The 19863-nt window shown below is 40.3% G+C and overlaps 1 protein-coding gene across 1 annotated transcript in view; it reads left to right on the top strand.

The window, feature by feature from the left end:
- The first annotated feature begins 1661 nt into the window (after window positions 1-1661).
- Window positions 1662-19863, top strand: part of LKAAEAR1 (LKAAEAR motif containing 1) — a 259422-nt gene continuing 241220 nt past the window's right edge. Inside the window, exon 1 of the mRNA XM_044090387.1 lies at window positions 1662-1808. The gene's annotated coding sequence lies outside the window, so the exon portion shown is untranslated. The remainder of the gene's footprint in view (window positions 1809-19863) is intronic.

The raw sequence follows: 19863 nt of genomic DNA, 5'->3' as shown, positions 1-19863 counted from the left end.
TCAAAGGAGAGATTAAACAAATACTGTGCAACTTCCATCTGGAGCTTAAATCTCCTGCACCCCCTAAAGATCTGATAGGCATTTAAAACTGTATAAAGCAGGGGGTGCAGGGTGAAGCGGCAGCCCCCTTGTTGGGTGTGCATGGTTCATAGGTTAATAGGTGTGTACTAAGCTAATGGCTCTGGAGCCTTTACAAGCCTAGCCCACAGGATTACCCTGGCATCGTGCCACCCCACCTTAGTTCCCAGTGCCTCTGTCAAGTAGAGCCACTGGAGTGATCCCTGGGGTGAATTTTCTATTTCCCATCCACTCATCAAGATTTCTCTTGAAGAGGGCCAGTGAGGTGCTATAGGTTCATAGGTGGGTTGGCTGTCCTTCACTGTCATCAGTAATGCCAATTTGAATAATTATTTTGACTGTACTTCTTTTTAATGTTCAGAACATACAGAATTTACACATCAACTAATAAAAACTGTACCAAACACTTAACTAGCAGGTCCATCAGGATGTCAGTGAAGTCGGCACTGCCTTCAATTGCATGAACTACATATGGTCTGTCCTAAAGTATAAAATCTCCAAACTTTCTTGCACCTAGTTAAACCAGTGTGATCACTTGGAACTTATTAATTAAAATGTTTGTAAGTGTAAAAGAAGAGCATTAAACCGGACTGAAGTAGGAAGAGAGGGAGAGCTGCATATCAGAACAAAGAATCGTTGGGTAAAAAGACAAACAGCAGCATCATATTGAAGGACGGGCGATTATGGACAACACTCCACTGAGACAGCGTTTTTGTGGCGCTCTAACAATGTTACAGAAGTTGCATAACATCTAGGAGGTGCTGCAAATCATCTCAGCCACAGCTCTCAACTTTCTTGTTCAATTAACTGGGGCAAAGCTAAAAATAGTGGGTAGAAGAAACAGTATTGCTACTCACCCCTCTCAAGTGTAGCTCATGTTCCTTATTTTCAGTCTTAAAAAGTCCATGTTCCTCACTGTTCCACATTTGAAGGGCATGTTCTTCTTTCAGTGTTATGAATTTTTCTAACTGATGTGGCAGACAGATGGGAGATGTGCCCAGCAATAATGAAAAGCATTTTCCTTTCATCATATTTAGAGGCAGTAGCAGTGTCAGGTGATAACAAGAGAATAGTGGACTTTGTGTAACTACCTCACTCCATATTCTGGATTTGCACTTACCCGCAGTCCAGCGTTCTCCATTATCGCCCAAGGAAGTCTAAAGGCTCTAAAGTTGTGACCTCCTGTCATACCTCGCAAACTGTCCAGATTTTCGCAGAATGTCCAGATTTCCTGCCTCATGGTTTTGGACTGTACCTCACATGGTTTTCTGGCAGAGCAATGAGGACTGTGAGGTTCAGCCTTCCTATCATTCAGAAAATGCACGTTCAGACACAAAACATGTTATTCTATCAACTTTCTAAGAACATTTAAAGTCTGTCCCTATTTTTGAGCCTTTGCACCCCATCATTTAAGGCTTTGTCTAGATTCCTTGCACTAAGGTTGACTAGACAGTGTGCGAAACGTTCAACTCTACACGCCATGCACAGCAACATTGTAACGCCTCCAACTCAGAGTGCGCATGCTCGCACTAAGCGCCCCGCTCGCGGAGCTTTCCTGTTGCCTTAGAAACCCGTGTAAACGCTTTGTAGTCGGGAAGGGGGGTTGTCATGTCAACAGGTTGATAAAAGTGAAACGGAAGTGCAGTAGAAAGAAGTTCAACCAGCAGTGTCGGAGCACAGCCAGCGCTTCTGTCCTTGCAGACTAACGGGACGAGGATCCTTGTCTAGCAGTGAGAAAAGATTTTATTATTATTTCAAGACACTGAATAGATCATGTTTAATAACACAGTCAAGTGGAGGGGGTGCTGCAGCCTATCACTCTTAGCTCAAAGACAAAGCCAAAAAAATGGGAAGAATGACCCAAAAATACCGATAGATTTAAATATTACTCCTCCTATATAAATGCGAAGTTGTTAGAATAAAATAGTTTTCATTTTAATCTTATTTTCTAAAGGACACGAACTCTGAAATTCAAACGTCTGTGTCATTACAAAATAAACGACATAAAGTCCAAATATGCGAGGTATACCACTCAACATCTAAGCATAAAGATCATAGCAGTGGCCTTTAAAAATCACAGTAAGGAGGTTCAGAAAATGAATACTTAGTTTTAAGAACGCGAGTTTATTTTTTAGCAGATACTACATCCACGTAGCTAGTAATAATGAGCCTTTCTAAGTCTTCACTTCTTTAATGCTTCATAGGTGTTTACTAGGCTAACGACCACAAGGCTTTTTAATACTAGTCATGCATCCCAAATCTCTGACAAGTTCTGCTACCCTTGATAAGTGTAAGCATGGGTTGTGTATATATTGTTGAATTTGTCTCAGTTTATGAGGGAATCAGTAAAGATAGGTGGACCAAGGTCAAATATGAGGGCAAAAATATAGTTGAGAAGTGTACATTTTGAGCTAAGCACTTCCTTAGTTTAATTGTCTTCAAGATGTTAACTTATTTTCACTTTAATAAGCTAACCATGCTGCTTTTTACGTCTAAGTCAGTGACCAAAATTGTAATTACCATTCTTTGTTAACTGGAAAATATCAAGCATGCCTCGGGAGTTTTGGCTGGTTCTGTTAGCTGACTTGCTCAGAAATATATAATATATAAGTGGATTTTGGAGACATCAAAACCCTGTAATACAGGACACAGCTTCTTTGTTGTTTGTTACTGTAGGCACTAAATTCCACTAGCTGGCTTTTAAAATGTAACATATTCACAAATAAATGATAACTTTGCAACTGGGTTATCCAAAACTAAAGAAACTTGAGAAACACAAATAAAAGTAGGAATCCACAAATACCAAATCCACGAACGTTTATTTGTTAGCGCTTTCATGCATGACAAGTACATGCACTTCTTCAGACATTTGAACTGTTCAAATATCTGAAGAAGTGCATGTACTTGTGCATGGCGTAACAAACGTTCATGTTTATTATTTGTATAATTCCTACTTTTATTTGTGTTTCTCAAAACTAAAGAAAGAAAGAAATGTATTTATTTTACATTTGTTGACCGGAAAGTGTCCGGCTGAGCTATTGCCCTTTTTCAGTGGAGGCCTGGGGAGGAAAGCTCCAAAGATATACAATGCAATAAAAAATACCAATAGAGATACATTTCAATAAAAATAGCAATAGAGAAATTTGGTAGTTAAAATACATAAGCTACATACATGTATATTGTTGATAGATAAAACTACTATAAACAAAAAGGAGAATGTTAAAAAACAGTAAGTTGTATGTTTTGGTTTAAAAAGGGAGTTGAGTAAATAAGGTTTTGTATGCAAAGTAGCAGAAACTTAAAGGTTCCATAAGAATTTCAGGGAGCAGAGTACAGAAGAAGCTTTGGAGGTTTCATAGGAAGCATAGGACGAAGTAGTTAATGATAAGTTTTAGTAAGTTAGTTTCACTGTACTATAAAGGTAGGTATTAATCAGGGGGGTGAGTACAATGGCAGGACCAGTGTTTTTTAAAGTGGTCTTTGGTTGCTAGCTTAAATTGTTTGGGGTGAGGCAGGGACCTTATTTCTATGTTGCACCGTGTTGGATTTGGATTTATGGATTTTTAGTAGGTCTTGGGTTGAGCTTTGAGAAATCTGGTAGGGGAGTAATGAGAGATGAGAGAAGATAGACTTGGGCAGAAATCAGGCTGCTATAGGATGGAGTGTATGATTTGGAGTTGAAATTGTAGGAACAGGTGAGGATGTTCGGGCCAGTTCAGGTATTTTAGGGAGAGACAGTGGTGAGATTTATATGTATGTTGAGCTGCAAATATAGCTATTTTGTGGTAGGTTAATTCTAGTTTGGTAAGTAGTGAGAAATTCAGATTTGTGAGTATTTTGGAACAATAGGTTAAGCGTGATAGAAGGTAGGCATGGCCAAGAGAAATCTTAGCTTCACTAGTTAGGAACTTGTTGTTCCTGTATAGCAGTCCTAGCTTTTGGTGGGGTTTTTTTTGATACAATTGCTAATGTGAAGATCGAATTTTAGTTGGTCATCAATGGTAATGCCAGGGAGTTTTGTGCTAGTTTCGACTTCTATCAGAGTGTTGTTTAGGGACCTTACGACGAAGGAAAGCTTAATGTGGTTTGCAGATTTAGGTAGAAAGCGTAGTCATTTTGTTTTCTTAGGGTTGAGGATGAGCTGATTATTAGTGAGCCGCGTCTCTAATGAGTTGAAAGATGTCTGGGTATTTGTTAGGAGTTCTAAGGGGGAATTAGCAATAGTAGAGTCATCTGCGTATCAGATAATGTTAGATTGAGGACAAGAGGAGTGGAGTAAGTTGGTGAAGATATTAAAGAGTAGAGGTCCAAGAATGGAACCTTGGGAAACACCAGTTCTTATTGAGAGAAGGGTAGATAGTGCTGAGTCCCATCATACTGACTGCAACCTATCAGAGAGATAGCTAGAGAACCATGCAACTTTATCAGGGGAGAAGTTTAGGTCTACAAGTTTACTAAGTAGCAGAGTGTGTGAGACAGTGTCAAAAGCCTTAGAAAGGTCAAGGAATAGACAGGATTTTGTGATCCTCTTTAGCCAGGGCTAAGGTGTTGAGAAATGATAGTAGAGCTGTGATTGTGCTATACTTGGGATGGAAGCCATGCTGTGTTGGACTGAAAAATTTTTCTTTGTAAGATATAATGCATTACTTGTTTGTGTATACATTTCTCAAGGATTTTGGAGAGAGGGGAGAGGATAGTGATAGGTTTGAAATTCGATATTTCTGTGGAGTTACCTTCTTTATGAATAGGAAGAGTGTAAAACTGTTTCCAGATAGAAGGAACTTTAGACTCAGAGATGGAATGATTGATTAGTATAGATACAGGCATAGCAAGGGAGTGTGCAGCAATTCAGAGAAAGTAAGAAGGAATATCGACTGCTGATACAGAGCATGATTTGAGCTTTGAGAGTAGAGTTCTGATATAGTCAGTGGAGACAGGTTTGAGAGAGAAGGAGTTTACTGTGATAGTGACTGAGGGGCATATAGGGAGGTTTGAAGTGTTTGAGAGGTTGGGGTTAAATAGTTTGGAAATGGATTCGATAATGTCGGTGTTGAAGGCATTTGCAGTTTCTTCAGGTGACTTGTCAGGACATGGGTTTGGTGAAGTTGGATTACCTGGATGCAGTATTTGCTTTATAGCATTCCAGAATTTGTTGGGATCAGATTTTAATGTTTTGGGGGGATTATAATAAAAGTCTTTTTTTGTTTTTGTTGATAAGTTTTTTATCTGATTTCTTTATACTTTAGGAGGTCAGCTGGAAGTTTGGTTTGTACCCATGTTTTCCATGCCCTATTTCTGGATTTCATAAGGGTATGGGTGGTTTTAGTTAGCCAGGGTGAAATGTTTGCCTTTAATCAAACTTTTCTCAGTGGGGCTAGAGAATTTAAAATATTTAGGAAAGTTGAGTTGAAGGCATTTGCTACTTTGTTGAGTGGGAGCTGAGGAAGGAAATTCCAGTTTATTCTAGAGAGGAGGGTTTTAAAAGTGTCTGGGTTAAAGGTTGAAAGTTTGCGGCAGGTGATAAGCCAGTGTGGTTTGGGGAGGTGGGTGATGTATCATAGCACTTTTATAGGTGAGTGGTCACTCAGGGCATCAAGCAGAGTTTCACGGTTATGGTATTTGCTGGTGTTAGAAACAAGTATCCAATCTATCAAGGAGAATGAAGAATGAGAGTTATTAGTCTGGGTAGGTCTGGAGATTAGTTGTGTAAATCCATGGAGGTTTATGTGTTGTGGAGGGTTTGGATCATTAAGGTTATGCCAATTAATGTTTACGTCCCCAAGAAGGATAGTTTCATTAGGGAAATTTAGGGAGAGATATGACAGGTATATTTTCCATTAAGGGGATGTCCTCTGGTGGAATGTATATGGCTACTACTGTGATGGTAGTAAAGTCATTGGGTTTAGGATTTGCTGTTAGTATTTCAGCAGGTGTAAAGGAGGGAATTGGTTCTTTAGGAAGGGAGAGAGTAAGGTAGTTAGAGTAAACTAAAGCAACACCTCCACCTTTTTTCTTTAAGCAATCTTGGCAAAGTATATTATAACCTGGAGGAAGAATGTCTTTATCTTGGTTTTGAGGGTTAAGCCAAGTTTCTGTGACAGAGATAATGTCTGGGGTATGAAGAGATACTCAAGCATGAAACTGGCTTAGTTTGTTGAGCATACTTCGAGTATTGATGGAATAGAAGGAGATTTTCTTTTTTGGTATGGATGGTTGATTAGAATTGGAGGTGATATTTTGCGGAGTGTTAGGAATACTGGTAGGACAAGGGTTTGGGTGTATATCACCTGACAAGATCAGAGTCCTTGGGAAGTCATAAGCTTTCATTTTTTGTGGGTAGTGTAAATATTTGATACCTTCTCCACTAAGATATATTGGCAGTCATTGATAATATAATGCAGTTAATAGACAACTGATAAGCCCGTGAACTGAAAAATAAAGTTATAAACCAATTTAATAAATATCAGAATAAACTCAGTAAGATCAACATGGTGAATTTTCTGAAAAGGTCACTAAAGCAATGGATGGAGGCAAAGTGGTACACCCTGCATACATCAAGTTGGCCAAAGCTTTTGACACAATTCTCTACTCAGGCACAGTAGAAAAGCTACATAAACTGCAGATAGACCCTGATGTCACCCAGTGGATGACCAGCTGGCTCACAGATAGGATGCAGGAAGTCAAAATAAGGAAGTTACTTTTAGCAAGTGACCAGCCACCAGTGGAGCCCCCCAGTTCTGTTCTGAAGCTTTTCTTGTTTGTTATCTACGTAAAAACCAGCATCAAAGTGCTCTGGCCGACTGTGTGCAGATAGCAGTAGCCAGGAGCAGTCATTGAATCCCCAAGTGACTTAGCCATCCTACAGTGACGTTAGTCCCAAATAAATAACTGTTGTTAAAACCATGGATTGAAACTAAATGCCAAACAATGCATTATTGTATCCTTTGGGAAGTCCTCTACCCTGGGAGCTACCACATTAACAATATGTCACTAAGAGCTGACACAGTTGTTCAGGATTTGGGAACTTATATGGACAGTGACCTAACTTTTGACCAACATGCGTCCATTGTTGTTAGAAAGTCCTTCTATATTGCATAGCTTACAAACAAAGGGATGTTTGTCTAGATCTATGGATGACATTATCCCCCTTTACTCAGCCCTCATTAGGCCAATCATTGTATATAATGTCTCCTTTGGCATGTATCTGTCCAGACACATCCAGCAACTGGAACACCCGCAGAGATAACTTACTGAACTGAAAGGATATAAGGCCTAAACAACATGTCTGAACTTAACTAAATTGACCATCCTATTTTCAGCATGACCTTGGAACAATGCATCACTGTCAGTCCTATGGTCAGTACTTCTTCCAGTCACAAAAAGAAAAAATTAAGCAAAGAGTATTGGCTATCACAGCAGACAAGCTATTTTCCTCAGCCACAGGAGGGTGACTCTGCTGTGGCCATTAGTTGTACCTCAGACCACTCATCTTTTAACCAAGATCCTTCTGGTATAGCACCTACAGCCACCATGGACAGGGGGCTAGTGATATCCTCTGCAGCTGATGGGGTCCCTTCAGTGGGCAAGGGAGAGTCACTTTTGTTGGTCCTGGGAGAGGAAATAGGGAAGGTTTCCCTGTTGAGTCAGAATGTTGTCCCCATCCTTGGGGAAGCTGCTGCTGCCATGAGTAACAGTGTTGTCCTCATTTTTCCTCTCAAAAAGAAACAGAAAACCAAACATATATCTACATCTCTGCATCTCCTCAAATGTCATTGGATAGGAGTACTTAACTGGATCGAGCTTGGAGTTTAATTTAGAATATTAATCCTTCTTGTAAAGTATTTTCTGGTTAGAGAAAGAGGAATTCCACTTTTTCTGAAAAGATTCTGAATCGGAAAGGAAGATGCAGGACAGATGCTGTTTTTTTTCCCTCTGATTTCTGATTCCGACTCAGAGGAGAGCTCAGTTTCTGATTCTGCCTGTGGTGGTTTCTGTTCCTCTGAAACTATTACTAAAATGAGCCACTGTTTTTAGTAGGAAAAATGGAGGTTTCTCATTCCCTCAAAATATAATATGAGTTGTTACAGAAGGATTTTGTAGAACCTACACCCATTCCTCCTATACTATGTCTCACAGTTACAGGTGGGTGCCCCCAACAGGTGGGTGTCTCCTCCATGTCTCACAGTTAATAGATTTAACTTCAGCATTTGACAGGGTCACACACAAAACAATGATCAATAAATTAGAACAACTAGGTATTGATGTACTCTTATTAAGATGGATAGCTGCATGACTTACACATATGACATGCCAAATATCATACAGCAGTTGGGCAAGTAAAATCTGAGGTGTCCCACAGGGCTCTGTCCTAGGCCAATACTTGCTTAGATTGTGTCTTTCAGACCTATCTTTTTAATCTGCGGAGTTCATCAGTCTGTATGCTGATGACTTGAAATTGGATAAACTGATTACATGTGTTACAGATAAAGTATGTTCTGCAAAATAACTTGACTAAATTGACCATTTGGCCACAGGACCATTTTCAGCATGACCTTGGAACAATGATTCACTGTCAGTCCTATGGTCAGTCCTTCTTCCAGTCACAAAAAGAAAAAAATTAAGCAAAGAGTATTGGCTATCACAGCAGACAAGCTATTTGCCTCAGCCACAGGTGGGTGACTCTGCTGTGGCCATTAGTTGTACCTCAGACCACTCATCTTTTAACCCAGATCCTTCTGGTATAGCACCTACACCCATCATGGACAGGGGGCTAGCCTCATCCTCTGCAGCTGATGGGGTCCCTTCAGTGGGCAAGGGAGAGTCACTTTTGTTGGTCCTGGGAGAGGAAATAGGGAAGGTTTCCCTGTTGAGTCAGAATGTTGTCCCCATCCTTGGGGAAGCTGCTGCTGCCATGAGTAACAGTGTTGCCCTCATTTTTCCTCTCAAAAAGAAACAGAAACCCAAACATGTATCTACATCTCTGCATCTCCTCAAATGTCATTGGATAGGAGTACTTAACTGGATCGAGCTTGGAGTTTAATTTAGAATATTAATCCTTCTTGTAAAGTATTTTCTGGTTAGAGAAAGAGGAATTCCACTTTTTCTGAAGAGATTCTGAATCAGAAAGGAAGATGCAGGACAGATACTGTTTTTTTTCCCTCTGATTTCTAATTCCGACTCAGAGGAGAGCTCAGTTTCTGATTCTGCCTGTGGTGGTTTCTCTTCCTCTGAAACTATTATTAAAATGAGCCACTGTTTTTAGTAGGAAAAAATGGAGGTTTCTCATTCCCTCAAAATATAATATGAGTTGTTACAGAAGGACTTTGTAGAACCTACACCCATTCCTCCTGTACTATGTCTCGCAGTTACAGGTGGGTGCCTCCAACAGGTGGATGTTTCCTCCATGTCTCACAGTTAATAGATTTAACTTCAGCATTTGACAGGGTCACACACAAAACAATGATCAATAAATTAGAACATCTAGGTATTGATGTACTCTTATTAAGATGGATAGCTGCGTGACTTACACATATGACATGCCAAATATCATACAGCAGTTGGGCAAGTAAAATCTGAGGTTACATTGAGGGTGTCCCACAGGGCTCTGTCTTAGGCCAATACTTGTTTATATTGTGTCTTTCAGACCTATCTTTTTAATCTGCGGAGTTCATCAGTCTGTATGCTGATTCAGCTATGAGGTTTTCTAATCATAATCAATCAATTGGCAAATGGTAGTTATAGAACTATAGGTTGTATAAAATGATTTATAAAGTCTATGAAATCATAAGTTATTGAAGTCATTGTTTGTTAGTTATATTAGACCCCAAACTTGAGTATGGAATAACAATATGGAAACCTTGTAAGAAAACAAGCATGAGTGAACTGGAAAAAGTACAGCAGAAATATACCAAGGGCATCCATGGGTAGGAAAATGTAAGTTATTGTGAAAGACTAAAATATCTGAACTTGTACAGTATCTCATGTAGACATTTAAGAGGAGACCTTATTCAGGTATATAAGGCATTTAGAGACAACTACCTCTGGGAATGTTTGGGGTTATTAAAAGGTAGCAGAGAATCATCAGATAACCAGTGTAGAATATTCTATAGAAATGAGAAGTGTAGTAATTGGTTCTCTGACAGAGTAGCCAATTCATGGAACAGACTGCCAAATTACATTAAAGCAAACACTAGTTTAATTAATAACCCAGACACTTATGAGAACAACTGCTTTGGTATATTGGCAGGTTAGAGGGGCATTATTGCCTGGGCTTGAAGTATTTGTACGGACATATGTATGTGTGGACAGGAAGCTGAACGGTGGCCAGCCTGGCTGTGATCAGCTATGATACACTCCTTAAAAAAAGTACTGTCCTTCACCTGGTACAGTGGCTCTGGGTATATTATTTCCTACTTCATGGAGTTCAGTCCAGAATGTTCTCATTAACATCACAGCCATAGTTACTGAGATGCATTGTTCTTTTCCTATGGCATCCAAATGGAAACCGCGCTCATCTCCCATCTCCATGGGCAGCAGGCAGTCAGTTGACTTACATACTGCCAAAATCAGAAGTCAGAGAGATGCATTGTTCCACATTATGCACTATTACACAGTGGACAATGTTGCACCTTGACATCTCCTAAATTTGGTACAGAACTTCAGTGTCCAATGCTCTAGCTAGTGTTGCCATTCGGTTTATGACCTTCACTTTTGAGCCTTACATAAAAGTGAGCAAGTGCAATGTAGAAATTTTACACATCATGAACCAAGAACACTGTCCACATTAGTGATGGAATAAAGAAGCAATTTAAACAGCAATGAGGTATACACCTCTGTACTCTGTGATCCACATGCAGCAGAAGTATGTGACCTATGAAATTTAGACATTATGGGAGAAAATGCCATGCCCACCCAGAATTGAACAGACCATGATAGTCCTCTAAGCCAGACATAAACCACTCAAAAATAGAAAAGTTCAGACACGCTTTGTTCATCCCGATGGCCAAGGCAGAAGTAAAGCCATGTATATGGGAGATATTTATGTGGCTCTGCATTTTCTGGTCAAATGGAGCCATGAGGTATGGTGTGGCAATACATGAAAAGCAACCCTCATCAACAGAAACGACACGACTAAGGCATACAGCATCGCTAAGAGACAGTTTCACATGAAGATGTCGTCACATATGTATCGTATAGCAGTTTTCATTTCTCCAGTGCCTGGTTGTTAGAATGAGATGTTTTGCAGCAGATCACAATTTGACAAGTCCAGTTAAATGAACTATCATTTGTCAATAGTGTTTACACTCTTCTTGAGATTTCCTGGCCATGATTGGGTGAACCCAGTTAGGGGTATTGGTTTCTTTGAATAGCTCTCACAACTTACCCTTAGGGTTTGTGACCTCATAATTATATAAACTTTTAATCCTTTCTTTTTTTGCTCCAGGTATCCCAGCCTTGAAGCCCCCATTGTGACCACATTCATTAGTTTCACCTGATCATCTGATCAGGAACCATCATGGCTGCCATCCCAGCAGCCAAGAGGGATTTTTTTCTGACCATAACTCAACAATGACTGATATGGCTCACAGCTACAAGGGCCTGCTGTACCTTCCCTGTGAGCATGTGTATGTCTGTACATGCTCCATTAAATAGATGCAGCCTGGCACAGCCATGCATACATTCCTACCCCATATACTGCATGCTGTCACACTTACACCCCTCTCACCAAGGATGGGGGAGTTGTGTTGGTTTCTAACAGGTTCCTATCAGCAGACCGAAGATGCATGTTTTCGAATGCATCTTGGTCAAACTGACAAAACCAAAACTGCAAAATATCGAAGCGGCATGCAAGCGAATTCTTTCCCTGGGAAAAAAATTGCTTGGCCGCTTCGGTACTCTCCCATATTTGGCACTGTAGTGCGGTCTTGGAGTTGGTATATTTAAGTAGGGGGTGTGGGGGCATAGCCCCCTACGTCGGGGGGTGGGGACGAATCCCCCCACTTAATGTCATGTTTTAATGTGCTTACTTTTTTTTTTGTTGTAACAGCTCAGTTTTGTACGCTTTCACTTACATGGGGTCGATTAATCACCGTTTGCTTACCTAAGTGTTCGGGGATCTAATATGGGTCCGTTTCTAACTCCACCTTTCCCTGTCAGTTTTTCAGACATATGAGTCAGAAATCAGTCTTAGGTTACCTGTGTCACAATTACAGTTTTATACCCCCACACATACCAGAGAGGTATCCTAAAGTTATACTAAGTAATGTGTGCAATGGTTAAGTGTTGTGTATGGACTGAGGTTGTATCCCCACTTAAGAATCTTTCGACTGTCTTTCACTTACTTTAACTAGGCTTAGCCAATTATGGTTTATCCAACTTCTTCACTGAACAATATTCAGTGACAGTTTTGAATATCACCAAGTCCTACCCATTTAGTCATTTTACAATTTTAAAAGCGAGTGAAGGATCTGATCATTTTACCTTTTCTGCCATGACCTGAGTCACTAGGAGTGTTGTGTTTCAACAGATTGTCTTGATACTGTAATGTACTTTTAAATGGAGCACTCATTGTTTCTGTCAGTTTAACAGTAGTGTTATCTAACTGCTAAACTATTTTCTGTGGAGAATTTAAGGCTGTGGGACTGTCATAGTGTTTCAAAGTACTTTTTGTTGTGGGGTTTTTTTCTGATAAAAAAATAACTTTTGTGGACTGGTAGTTTTACTGGCATTGCTGCTTGTTTTCTCCAGGCTAGAGGCACCATTTTTGGCTTGACCATGGAACAGATATTTAGTCCCACAGTCGGTCTTCTTTGCCACCACAGCAAGCTAGCAATTTTCCTCAGCTGTAGGTGGGTGAGTCTGCTATGGCCATTTGTTGTACTTCAGACCACTCATCTTTTGCTCTGGCTACCTGTGGTGTAGCACCTGCAGTTACTATGGACCAGGGGTTAGTCACATCCTTTGTGACTGTTGGGGTCCCCTTAGTGGACTAGGGAGAACCACTCTTGTTGGTCTTGGGAGAAGGAACAGGGAAGGGTTCCTTATTGTGTCTGAATGCTAGGCCCATCCCCAGGAAGCTTCAGCTGCCTTTAATAACATGGTTAGCCCATTTTTCCTGTCAAAACAAAACAGAAAAACAAGCATTTATCTACTCCTCCTCAAATTTCTTGGAAACTTTCTCAAGGTTTGATTCAGGCTGTTGATCCTTCTTGTCGAGTAGTTTCTGGTGAAAGAAAGAGGGATGCCTCCTTTCCTGAAAAGATTCCACATTCAATCTGAACATGAAGATACAAGGATGGATTCAGGGTTTTGTCATCAGATTTCGGATTCAGACTCAGAGGAGAGCTCATTTTCTAATGCTTCCTGTGGGGGTTTCTCTTTCTCTGAGACTATTGATAATATGTCCGAGTGCATTCAGGTGGAAAACACTGAGGTTTGTCAGTCCCTCAAAAACTACTGAGTTGTTACAGAAATATTTTCCAGAATCTACACCTATTCCTCCTGCCCTGTCTAGAGGATGTGTGCCTTACTGCTACAGGTTTCCTGATAATCATCCAGCTGTTCCTAAAAAGGCAGATAGGATGAATAAAGTTCCTCAGTCTTTTAAATTTTTGCACACTATTCCCAAAACCAGATCCAGCAGCTAAAGCCTAAGCTGATTCCTCTGCTGCTAAGGATTTAGTTAATTCCAATCCTATTCTTTCTAATAAGGATGGAAAAATTATTAATAGGTATGGGGAAAAAAACAGTATACTTATGAAACTTTGAATCTCAGAATTTTAAATTGTCAGGCTCTTATGTTAATGTCTATTTTGACATATTGTGAAAGTATGGAGAATGTTTTATCTACAGCTTCTTCTTGTGAAGAAACATTTGCCTTAAATAACTTGCATTATTCTGTTGCACAGGTCTCTATTCATTGTTTGCAATGTATGTATGATTCTGTCGATACGTCTTCCAGGGCTATGGCCATTGGTGTGGTTTTTAAGGAGGTTTGCTTGGTTTCATTCTCAGAACTTTCCAGATGATGTTAAAATTAGATTTTAAATTCTCCTTTAGACAGAGATATAGTGCTTGGGCCCTCTGCTGCAGAAGTGATCAAAAATTGTGATGAAAGGGGCAAGCTGATCCAGGGAATATCTTAAGATTCTTCAGCTCTCCTTTTCCAAATTGTCCAAGGGATTTCTTTCTCCTCATCCAGTTTTGGCAGATAACAAAATAAACAGTCTCAAGAGAATTCAAGTAAACAGATGTTTAAGAGGAAGTGGCAAAGGGGTTCCAAAAATAATTCTCAAACCTCCCAAAAACAAAAACACTACAACATGTCTAAATGACTATTCAACAGAACTTGTGACCCCTCCCACCCTGGCCCGCTTTCTGTTACACAAAGCCTGAATCTCAAATGTTCTCTTTGGCAGCAGATTGTTTCAGACAAATGGGTTATGAAAATCATTCATCAGGGTTACTGATGGCAGTGGGGGAAATATCTCCTTTCCAGATGGTCATTCCTCATCCTGCAAATCAGACTCTTTTGTTTCCACCTATTCTTCATCACATGCTGTCTCAAGGAGTGATAGAACCAGTTCCTCCTTCCCATGTGGGGAAGGGTTTTTTCAAGGATGTTTCTACTTCCAAAGAGAGAAAATGCTTGGAGACAACATCTGGATCTTTTTCTCCTAAATCTGTTTGTGCCCAAACCTGTTGCCTCTTTTCCCTCTTTCAAGTTTCCTGATAACAATAGACTTAAAAGATGATTGTCATCACATTCCTATTCATAGGTCATAGATTAGTACTAGGCTAACTGCCCTTGTGGGCCTTTTTAAGCCTAGCCAATTACCCCATGTGAGAAACAAACCCTCTACCTTGTGTCTGTAAGGTAAACACCTTAACCATTATGCTAGCCCCCCCATTCATCCGGACTTCAGGTGTTTCTTAAGGTTTTGTGTGTCTGGGTCACATTATCAGTTCTCTGCCTTACTCTTTGGACTATCCACTGCACCAAGAGTGTTCACAAATGTCTGACTCTAGGTATAACTCATTGCGGGCTACAGGGTATCCTCATTTTCCTGTATTTAGATGACATGCTTACCTTTGCAGAGTCTTTTTCAAATGTTAGGAATCTCTCTTGAGTGATAGATCTCTTGCATAAGCTGGCCTCCAAGAGAACATTCAGAATTATTTATTGACTCCCTCACACAGTATTGTGATCTTGGGTTGTAAACTAGACACTTCAGTTCAAAGATCTTTTCTTAAGAAAAATAGATCTTTATTTCCACTCAGACTTCAGTCACTGCAATGGAATGCCTTAGTATTGTGGGTCATGGCATCTATGATTCTGATGATACCCCAGGCAAGATTCCACATGAGAAAGATGCAGTGGTATCTGATGTCTCTTTGGTCCCAGCATCAACACCCTTTATCTTTTCAGATGCCAGCACTGGAGTTCGTCAGAAGAGAAATCACTTGGTGGAGAAAACAGATATCCTTGTAACCAGTTCTCCCCTTCTCCCTACCTACTCCAATGCAGTCAGTCACCACACATGCTTTAGACTTTGCTTGGGGAGCAGTTTTAAGAGAGATAAAAGTGCAGGGGGTGTGAGAGACCAAGGGCAGATGCAAGCACATAAATATCAAGGAGATGCTTGTCCTGACCAGGCATTCAATTTTCTGAACCAACTTTGGTCCCAGGGCATCTTCAAGTCGTTATAGACAAAACTGCCATAATGTGGTATATCAACAAGCAAGAGAAAGCCAGGTTGTAGTCCCCTTTCAGACTAACCATGTTGGCTTGGGATATAGTTTAACAGTGCAATTTCAGTCTACAGGCATCCAACATTCTGTCAGAACAAAATTGTGTGGCAGACAAAATGAATGGAAACTAGATCCAGGGGTTCTTCCAAGATTTGATTCACCTGTGGGGAGATCCTCAAGTAGACGTCTTTGCCTCCTCTTTGAACAATCAACTAACAAAATTCTGTTCCAGGCTCCATGCAAGAAGGCCTAGAAGACAGATGCCTTTTCCTTTCTTTGGACAGGAATGTTCCTATATGCCTTTCCACAAGCTTCCTCACAGAATGGATCTATTCACTCAAGAACAGGGGTATTTGATACACCCCACCATCAATTATCTTCAATTGCCTGCCTGGATGGTAGGTCTTAATTCCTTTCAGGCACCTGTTTTCTGAGTTGTGCAGCAGGTACTAACGGAGACAAGAACGCCTGTTACTAGAAAATCATGTGTTAGCAAATGGAAAAGGGTTTCTAGTTCATGTCAACAACATAACCAGCACCAATTCAGAGCTAGTCATTCTCTAGTTTTACAATATTTGTGTGAGTTGCTACCCTATGGCCTTTCTTATTCCTCTATCAAGGTTCATTGTTTTGCCCATTTGAGCATGTCTTCCCATGGATCCTCCTCTTTCAATGTAGTCTCATGTCAAAATGTTCTTGAAAATGGTTTTGCATAAGAGGCCTCCACGCAAACTGGTGAACCCTCCTTGGGATCTTAATTTTGTGCCAGAGAAACTAACACTTGCTTCATTTGAACCAGCTAATCTTGAGGTTCTTAAAATGGAAATCAGTTTTATTGATTGTTCTGACCTCTACAAAAAGGTATCTGAGTTGCAGACTCTTATTTTTAGTCAACCCTACCTCATTTCCACAAGGACATGGTTTCTCTGAGTACTAATCCTTCTTCTATGCCTAAAGTGGTATCCTGGTTTTATAAGTCAAGCTGTCCACCTCCGCATTTTCTTTCCTGAACCTAAAAATGAGGGAGAAAGGATTATCCATGCCTTGGATGTCCGCAGACAGCTCACTTGCTATCTTCATAGAACTAAATCTTTCAGATCATTGCATCAATTGTTCATTTCTTGTACAAGTAAAAAGAAGGGACAACCAGTGTGTCAAAACAAACTCTTTCCAAATGGTTGTCTAAGGCTATTACCTTTTGTTATACTCACCATAACAAATCTATTCCAAGCAGGGTCAATGCCTGCTCTAAAAGGACCTTGGCTTCTTGTATGACTTTTTAGAAAGGGTTGTATTCTAGAAGTATTTTAGAAGCTGCTACTTGGTTTTCTGTACATACATTTACAAAGCACTATACGCTCTTCTCTAGGTCTAGATCATGCTTTCCTAGGACCATTCTCCAGCTACTCATATAACTAAGGCTACTGCAGCAGTGTTCAATGTGATGAACACAGTACAAATGTGCAAGAAAACGTACCATAATAGAAGATGTTCAAATGATCACTGCTTCAGTATCCACTCTGACCCTCCACCCAGCTTGTTTTTGGTGCATCTTTTATTCCAAGGTGAATGTTTATTTTTTGATACTTCTAGCCTTGTTCTTTCAAGGCAAGGCTGTCTCCTTCTGCCTGCTGACAAGAAAGCTCTGAAGGGCTTCATGCCCAAACTTGTGTTTTACTCAGTTCAGCTCAAGCTGTTTGATGGTTTGGGTGTGTGGAAGGTGCCCTGAAGCTTTGAAAGCTGGCTGGCTGTGATATCCTTAGTAGGCAATAACAAATATAGCTAAGGCTACTGCAGCAGTGATCATCTGAACATCTACTGCTATGGTAAGTTCAACTTGCACTACTGTATGTTTAGTTGCAGAACTGTCTAAATCATTGTTAGATATTCTTTAGTCAAACAATTTATATCTTGGAAATAAAGCTACATGCAGACATGTCATACATTGCCCAAATACTGCAGCAATATTAGTCCAACATACAAGGACTGAAATGTGCCATAAATCTACTTATTATGATTATAGCATGTTTCTCATTAAAAATTAACACCTTGAATGCAAAGCTGTGTGTATCCTTGTCAAACATTTCACATATACTGCAGCACACTCCTTGCATCCAAGTACTGAAATATACCACAGGCTGGCACAGCTGTTATGCACTAGTGAACATAAGGGCAGCCACAGGCTGACTCAGCTGTTATGTACTAGTGAACATATGGGTAGCTACAGGCTGACATAGCTGTTATACACTAGTGAACATAAGGTTAGGATGTAACAAGGAAAGATCATGCTTTGCATATGTCTCCCCGTGTCTCCTGCATATGTAACTTCCAACCCTCCAACATCCATCAAGCCTTAACCCCTATTCACTTTCTTTTTCCTCCCTTCTTGTTGACATTTAGGGGTGCTGAAAGAGGGATATGAGAGATGGAGATTGTGGCTATCATCCCATGATAATTGGAAAATATTTTTTTATATATTTCTCCCTCTCTCTCTTTACAATTGTTGACCAGCATGTAGAATTCAGTGTTGCTATACTAATCCTGTATTCTGTCCCACACCCCTTGTTTTTGCTTAGTTAAAGTGAGGTGTACTCTTTCGGCCATGGTGGTGCAGCGGTTAGCATTGTCACCTCACAGTAAGAGGTTCTCTGGTTTGATTCTCAGCTGGAGCACCTTCTGTGCGGAGTCTGCATGTCTTCCCTGCAGTCAAGTGAGTTTTAAAGACATGCAGTGTGTGTGTGTGTCTTCTGTGAGGGTTGGGCACCAGGCTAGCAACTCAATACCATAAAAACCTCCACTGCCAATCTGCAGACTGGTGATCCGCTGTGATGATCCCTAATGGGAGAAGCCAAAAGACATTGCCAGACTGAGGCATACTCTTCGGCTGGGGTTGCTCCCCAAATTCCTCCATCATGTGTGGAGTTTATATTTGGGGTATTTCTCTGATGGTGTTCCTACTATAAGACTTGTACTAACTCTGTCTGACAGGCAAGTGAACAAGTTGTTAATTTTAGTACTAAATATGTACAAGACAGGAACCGTAACTAATAGAAACATGTCTGCACTAGCTGATTTGGTATAGTAAGCTATAAAGCAGCAGCTGTGAAGTAGAGGCACTGGAATGCAAATGTAAAAATAGTAGTGGGGCTCATAGCATGAAATGGAAACTGTTCAAATAATTACCTTTTAAAATATGTAGCAGCTACTATAATATTCTACAGTATTGTATTCAAATGGCTCATTTTCAGCGTCATAGTTATTAAGCTGAAGTCAAAAGATAAATGCTTGCAGGCATTTTTTTAGGCTAAAATTGCAATGAATATATTGTAGTAAGTGTTCCTTATTATGTACCACTCTGCCAGGTCACTAACATACAGCTACAGAAACATAAATGGCACTCTGCCAGGTCACTAACATACAGCTACAGAAACATAAATGGCACTCTGCCAGGTCACTAACATACAGCTACAGAAACATAAATGGCACTCTGCCAGGTCACTAACATACAGCTACATAAACATAAATGGCACTCTGCCAGGTCACTAACATACAGCTACAGAAACATAAATGGCACTCTGCCAGGTCACTAACATACAGCTACAGAAACATAAATGGCACTCTGCCAGGTCACTAACATACCGCTACAGAAACATAAATGGCACTCTGCCAGGTCACTAACATACAGCTACAGAAACATAAATGGCACTCTGCCAGGTCACTAACATACAGCTACAGAAACATAAATGGCACTCTGCCAGGTCACTAACATACAGCTACAAAAACATAAATGGTACTCTGCCAGGTCACTAACATACAGCTACAGAAACATAAATGGCACTCTGCCAGGTCACTAACATACAGCTACAGAAACATAAATGGCACTCTGCCAGGTCACTAACATACAGCTACAGAAACATAAATGGCACTCTGCCAGGTCACTAACATACAGCTACAAAACATAAATGGCACTCTGCCAGGTCACTAACATACAGCTACAGAAACATAAATGGCACTCTGCCAGGTCACTAACATACA

Source organism: Protopterus annectens, chromosome 12.part0, assembly GCF_019279795.1.
Source record: "Protopterus annectens isolate FY-2018-M chromosome 12.part0, PAN1.0, whole genome shotgun sequence".
Classification (NCBI taxonomy): Eukaryota; Metazoa; Chordata; order Ceratodontiformes; family Protopteridae; genus Protopterus; species Protopterus annectens.
The sequence above is the reverse complement of the archived record's forward strand: the minus strand, read 5'-3'. Positions and strand labels throughout refer to the sequence as shown.